Source organism: Bubalus kerabau, chromosome 5 (assembly GCF_029407905.1).
Source record: "Bubalus kerabau isolate K-KA32 ecotype Philippines breed swamp buffalo chromosome 5, PCC_UOA_SB_1v2, whole genome shotgun sequence".
Taxonomy (NCBI): Eukaryota; Metazoa; Chordata; class Mammalia; order Artiodactyla; family Bovidae; genus Bubalus; species Bubalus kerabau.
In genome coordinates, this window is record NC_073628.1 from 14144481 (window position 1) to 14152318 (window position 7838).

Genomic DNA, 7838 nt, shown 5'->3' on the forward strand with positions numbered 1-7838 from the left:
CTCAAAACAGGGGACACATACAGACTGAAAGTGAAGGGCTGGAAAAAGATTTTCCATGCAAATAGGGACCAAAAGAAAGCAGGAGTAGCAATACTCATATCAGATAAAATAGACTTTAAAACAAAGGCTGTGAAAAGAGACAAAGACGGTCACTACATAATGATCAAAGCATCAATCCAAGAAGAAGATATAACAATTATAAATATATATGCACCCAACACGGGAGCACCGCAATATGTAAGATAAATGCTAACAAGTATGAAAGGAGAAATTAACAATAACACAATAATAGTGGGAGACTTTGATACCCCACTCACACCTATGGATAGATCAACTAAACAGAAAATTAACAAGGAAACACAAACTTTAAATGATACAATAGACCAGTTAGACCTAATTGATATCTATAGGACATTTCATCCCAAAACAATGAATTTCACCTTTTTCTCAAGCGCACATGGAACCTTCTCCAGGATAGACCACATCCTGGGCCATAAATCTAGCCTTGGTAAATTCAAAAAAAAATAGAAATAATTCTAAGCATCTTCTCTGACCACAATGCAGTAAGATTAGATTTCAATTACAGAAGAAAAACTATTAAAACTTGCAGCATATGGAGGCTGAACAACACGCTGCTGAATAACCAACAAATCACAGAAGAAATCAAAAAGGAAATCAAAATTTGCATAGAAATGAATGAAAATGAAAACACAACAACCCAAAACCTGTGGGACACTGTAAAAGCAGGCCTAAGGGGAAAGTTCATAGCAATACAGGCATACCTCAAGAAACAAGAAAAAAGTCAAATACATAACCTAATTCTACACCTAAAGCAACTAGAAAAGGAAGAAATGAAGAACCCCAGGGTTAGTAGAAGGAAAGAAATCTTCAAAATCTTAAAAAGAAGAAATCTTAAAAAAAATTAAGAAATCTTAAAAAATCAGAAATAAATGCAAAAGAAACAAAAGACACCATAGCAAAAATCAACAAAGCCAAAAGCTGGATCTTTGAAAGGATAAATAAAATTGTCAAACCATTAGCCAGATTCATCAAGAAACAAAGGGAGAAAAATCAAATCAATAAAATTAGAAATGAAAATGGAGAGATCAAAAGAGACAACACAGAAATAAAAAGGATCATAAGAGACTACTATCAGCAATTATATGCCAATAAAATGGACAACGTGGAAGAAATGGACAAATTCATAGAAAAGTACAACTTTACAAAACTGGACCAGGAAGAAATAGAAAATCTTAACAGACCCATCACAAGCACGGAAATTGAAACTGTAATCAAAAATCTTCCAGTAAACAAAAGCCCAGGTCCAGATGGCTTCACAGCTGAATTCTACCAAAAATTTAGAGAAGAGCTAACACCTATACTACTCAAACTCTTCCAGAAAATTGCAGAGGAAGGTAAACTTCCAAATTCATTCTATGAGGCCACCATCACCCTAATACCAAAACCTGACAAAGATCCCACAAAAAAAGAAAACTACAGGCCAATATCACTGATGAACATAGATGAAAAAATCCTTAACAAAATTCTAGCAATGAGAATCCAACAACACATTAAAAAGATCATACACCATGACCAAGTGGGCTTTATCCCACAGATGTAAGGATGCTTCAATATCCGCAAATCAATCAGTGTAATACACCGGATTAACAAATTGAAAAATAAAAACCATATGATGATCTCAATAGATGCAGAGAAAGCCTTTGGCAAAATTCAACATCCATTTATGATAAAAACTCTCCAGAAAGCAGGAATAGAAGGAACATACCTCAACATAATCAAAGCTATATATGACAAACCCACAGCAAACATTATCCTCAATGGTGAAAAATTGAAAGCGTTTCCTCTAAAGTCAGGAACAAGACAAGGGTGCCCACTTTCACCATTACTATTCAACATAGCTTTGGAAGTTTTGGCCACAGCAATCAGAGCAGAAAAAGAAATAAAAGGAATCCAAATTGGAAAAGAAGAAGTAAAACTCTCACTATTTGCAGATGACATGATCCTCTACATAGAAAACCCTAAAGACTCCACCAGAAAATTAGTAGAACTAATCAATGATTATAGTAAAGTTGCAGGATATAAAATCAACACACAGAAATCCCTTGCATTCCTATACACTAAAAATGAGAAAACAGAAAGAGAAATTAAGGAAACAATTCCATTCACCATTGCAACGAAAAGAATAAAATACTTAGGAATATATCTACCTAAAGAAACTAAAGACCTATATATAGGAAACTATAAAACACTGGTGAAAGAAATCAAAGAGGACACTAATAGATGGAGAAATATACCATGTTCATGGATTGGAGAAATCAATATAGTGAAAATGAGTATACTACCCAAAGCAATTTATAGATTCAATGCAATCCCTATCAAGCTACCAACGGTGTTCTTCACAGAGCTAGAACAAATAATTTCCCAATTTGTATGGAAATACAAAAAACCTCGAATAACCAAAGCTATCTTGAGAAAGAAGAATGGAACTGGAGGACTCAATCTACCTGACTTCAGGCTGTACTACAAAGCCACAGTCATCAAGACAGTATGGTACTGGCACAAAGACAGAAATATAGATCAATGGAACAAAATAGAAAGCCAGAGATAAATCCACGCACATATGGACACCTTATCTTTGACAAAGGAGGCAAGAATATACAATGGATTAAAGACAATCTCTTTAACAAGTGGTGCTGGGAAATCTGGTCAACCACTTGTAAAAGAATGAAACTAGAACACTTTCTAACACCATACACAAGAATAAACTCAAAATGGATTAAAGATCTAAATGTAAGACCAGAAACTATAAAACTCCTAGAGGAGAACATAGGCAAAACACTCTCCGATACATCACAGCAGGATCCTCTATGACCCACCTCCCAGAATATTGGAAATAAAAGCAAAAATAAACAAATGGGACCTAATTAAACTTAAAAGCTTCTGCACAACAAAGGAAACTATAAGCAAGGTGAAAAGACAGCCTTCAGAATGGGAGAAAATAATAGCAAATGAAGCAACTGACAAACAACTAATCTCAAAAACATACAAGCAACTCCTGCAGCTCAATTCCAGAAAAATAAATGACCCAATCAAAAAATGGGCCAAAGAACTAAATAGATATTTCTCCAAAGAAGACATACAGATGGCTAACACATGAAAAGATGCTCAACATCACTCATTATCAGAGAAATGCAAATCAAAACCACTATGAGGTACCATTTCACACCGGTCAGAATGGCTGTGATACAAAAGTCTACAAGCAATACATTCTGGAGAGGGTGTGGAGAAAAGGGAACCCTCTTGCACTGTTAGTGGGAATGCAAACTAGTACAGCCACTATGGAGAACAGTGTGGAGATTCTTTAAAAAACTGGAAATAGAACTGCCTTATGACCCTGCAATCCCACTGCTGGGCATACACACTGAGGAAACCAGAAGGGAAAGGGACATGTGTACCCCAATGTTCATCGAAGCACTGTTTATAATAGCCAGGACATGGAAGCAACCTAGATGTCCATCAGCAGATGAATGGATAAGAAAGCTATGGCACATATACACAATGGAGTATTACTCAGCCAATAATAAGAATACATTTGAATCAGTTCTAATGAGGTGGATGAAACTGGAGCCTATTATACAGAGTGAAGTAAGCCAGAAAGAAAAACACCAATACAGTATACGAACACATATATATGGAATTTAGAAAGATGGTGACAATAACCCTGCGTACGAGACAGCGAAAGAGACACTGATGTATAGAATAGTCTTATGGACTCTGTGGGAGAGGGAGAGGGTGGGAAGATTTGGGAGAGTGGCATTGAAACATGTAGAATATCATGTATGAAACGAGTTGCCAGTCCAGGTTCGATGCACGATACTGGATGCTTGAGGCTGGTGCACTGGGACGACCCAGAGGGATGGTATGGGGAGGGAGGAGGGAGGAGAGTTCAGGATGGGGAATGCACGTATACCTGTGGTGGATTCATTTTGATATTTTGCAAAACCAGTACAATATTGTAAAGTTTAAAAATAAAATAAAAGATTATTACAAAAAAAAAAAAGAATACTGGAGTGGGTTGCCATGCCCTATCCAGGTACTGCAAGATTTAAAATGTTTCTTTTATTGTTTATGTTTGTTTTATGTATTATTTGTGTGAAAAATATCATAAAGCTATTAAACTACAGTAATATATATAGCCAATTGTCTTAGCTGGCTACCTAAGTAACTTTGCTGGACTTATGAAGAAATTAGGATTTTTGAACACCCTTTTGAAATTTAACTTGTTCATATACAAGGGGACTTACTGTTCTGCTAAGACCTGTGGATCCAAAAGTGAATGCATCCCCTCTAGGTCCCAGGAAGTCACATTCTTGGTTGGGATTTTAGAGGAAACGTGAGATCTCCATAATTCTAGCCATCTCAGTCCTTTCAAACAACTTTGATCAGGACAAATACTAAAGTAGAAATAGTCATTGTGTTTCTACCCACTTCTAGAAAGTGTTGCTAACTCCCCAGTACTGGATCTTGTAATGCTGCTGACTGGATGGAGAAGTGATGTGAAGAGAAATAAGGAAGGTGAGACAGGTAGGTCAGGATGTGAGGTAGCAAAGACAAGGTATTTAGAAGCTGAAGAATTGAGAGAAATTTGGGACCTGAGTTGGAAAAGCAGTTTTCAAACCAAACTGGGCCATGTGGTATGTATAATCCTCACTTCAGTCCTTAGGCTGAACTACTGACCAGTCTGCCTCTTTTTTCTGGAGCACAGTTCAGATTCATCTAGCTGTTTCTCATTGCTGCTCCTTCCTCCTGGCTCCCACACTGTGCCCAGCCATTCAGCCTAAACCATTCAGAAAAGGTCTGTTCTTTAAGGTAGGCACTGCAGGCTGCCTACAAAATGATCTATCCTCTGCTTCTCTTTCAAAACTGAAAATAGTTTGTCATATACCATGAGCTCAGTAGCCACAGAACTGCATTTCCTACCCACCCATGTTCTTAGTCATGACTGGTGACTTTGAGATGCAAGCACATCTCAAGTGGGATTTCTTGGAAGACTGCTTTCAAGGAGCTGATTTAGCTAAGAGAAGAGACGCTCTCCTTTCCCCTCTTCTCCCTAACTGTTGCCTGGATTTTAGTTGTGATGGCTGGAACTCCTGCAGTTGTATTGGAAAATCATGTAACCTTGAAGATGGATACCACCCAAGCTCTGGCTGGCCCACCTCCAGCTTTGTTTCAGTGGGAGAGAAAAATCAAGTTTATTGCTAAAGTTATGGTTGTTTTAGTTTTTAGCAATATGCATCCAAACTTAATCCTGATACTACTATGTGATTAATATTATATAGCTTTATTATTTTGTTGGGTTTAGTGAATATATTTATATTTTACATTTGTCTTATTTTTTATTTTATAAATTGATTCATAAACCACAGGTATATCTAAATTGTATAACTGCAAAATTATGAGTAAAGCATGCTTTCTATAGATTTTGAATTTTTATACTTTCTTATCTTCTTTCCTTCTTGTTTTCTCCATATTTTTACAGCCTGGGCCATGTCCTCTCTTATAACCTCATCCATATCCATATCTGCAGGCCAAAACAGGCTGAGAGCTGTGTGGGGAGAACCAAAGAATAATGAATTACAGGGACATGAATGAAGGGTGGTGGCCCTTGTTACTCATCATGAATGTTCTGTAGTAGGATCACATTCCCCTGCCCTTCTGTGTACCCACCACCCTCCAGGTTTACCATGACCATAGAAGATTCTTCAGCCAGTGGAATTTGAGTAGAGGTGATATGTCACTTTCAAAAGGAAGTATTATTTTCTGTCCCACTATCTGGAATGCAGATGTAATGACAGGAGCTGGAGCAGCCATATTAAACCAAAGGTAATTAGCAGAGGTGGAAGAATTGATAAGAAAGAAGTGGATCTCCATCTATGGGGAGAGACCTGCACTAACATTATATGAAAGTGAATTGAAATTTTATTGTATTTAAGACAATGTTATTTAGAGTTTGATTACAGTAGTTGAACCTGTAACCTAGCACTCAGAATAACTGATCTTTGTATTAGCCTTGTTTTGACATTAGAGTCTGGTATAATGAGAAAAGATCTACTGACGTATACCTACAAGTGAGTCAAGTGACAGCCCTGCCCTCTGGAAGCTGTGGTCTAGTGTGGGTTTCAGAAATTACAAAGCAAATACAAAGCCACATGGCATGGACAGCTTCAAGATGCTGTAGAAACACTTGGGAGGGGAACCTAAATCAGTCCTGATCTCTGAGATTCCCTGAATTAGGGACATCACTGATCAATGGCCCAACAAGACTGGTCACTAACATTCAGAGGCTCATCTGTGCCACGCCCCTGGGTCCCAAGATGAAGAGTCATGCCACAGGGTCACCCCCAGTCTCCACACACAACAAGGATCTCCAGGGCCAACCTCTCTCCCTCTCTCCCTAACAGCACTACGTTTCGTGTTCTATGGCATCAACTACCCGCTGCCAGCTCGAGCCTACATCCTCAAGGTGAGGGGACAATCCCGAGGGTTGGTTCTCAAATAGGAACTTGCAGAAATCCTTGACCTGGTTCAGGGAGGAAGGCGCCCTCTGCAGGCCATGTCACACCATGGCAGATGCTCCTGAGCCCCTGTAGCTGGGCCAGTGCCTCCCACAAAACCAACCACTTGAGAGTAAAGGTCAGTCTGGGGCACTGATCTTCCTGAAATAGATATGGAGACACCACCCCATGCTGGCCTGGTATGAATCACAAGAAGAGGGGAACACTAAGGACCTCAGCCTCAGAGAACTTCAGTTCAATCAGGGCCCTCAGATGCATGAATACGGAAAGCCAGCTCTAGCAATCCCTGAAATAGGCCATGTGATGAGGAGAATGGCTGGGGATAGTCCCAGTGTGCTGTCCCACTATAGGGATTAACAGTCTCCCTTCCCTTCTCGAAGTTTTCCTTGTTTGGATGATAAATTACATAGTTACCCTAGTCTCAGCTGCATCTTTCTGTTGCTATGCCCATGTGCCCCCTTTGTGAGTTGGGATACCTAAGCCCTCTGTGGGTAAGTTGGATGCTAAGGTGACTAAAGGGTGCACAGTGACTGTACAGCCCTGACACAGGGTGGAGGCTTCATGTCAGCTCCCTGTGGGAGTTCAGAGTAGGCTGATGGGCTCAAAGAAGGCTTTGAGGAAGAAAGGGAGTTTCAGTAATTCTAACCCCACAGACTCATAGCTCAATAAGGGGGCTTGCTTGTCTCTAGGCAAATCTACACTGGATTTCATGCAAATGGCACCAAAGGTGCTCTGCAAAGGAGCACTGGAGACTTACTAGGGATGATGAGGGCTACAGACAGACCAGTGTGGGTGGAGTATGAGAGGGAATCACCCAGCCATTCCTGGAGCGGCCAAAGAAGGCTAGTGTGGCTCCAAGGAGTTTTCCCAGAGGGCCTGAGTGAAGACTTAAAGAACGTGTTGTGAGAACTGCTATTAATGTATTTAACATGCATAACCAGCAATGAGCTGCTGTATAGCACAGGGAAATCTGCTCAATGTTAGGTGGCAGCCGGGATGGGAGGGGTTTCTTTTGGACAAGGATACATGTATATGTATGACTGAATCACTTCATCATCCACCTGAAACTCAGAATATTGTTAACACCTATACTCGAATACAAAAATGAAGGTTTTTAATAAAGAATAGGTTGTGGGGACGAAGAAGAACCAGCAATCTCTGCAGCGAAAACAAGAATCAGGAGTCAGTAGGAAAGAAACAAGAGTGTGAAGAGAACTATGGGAAACTCTTGTTTTTTTCTAA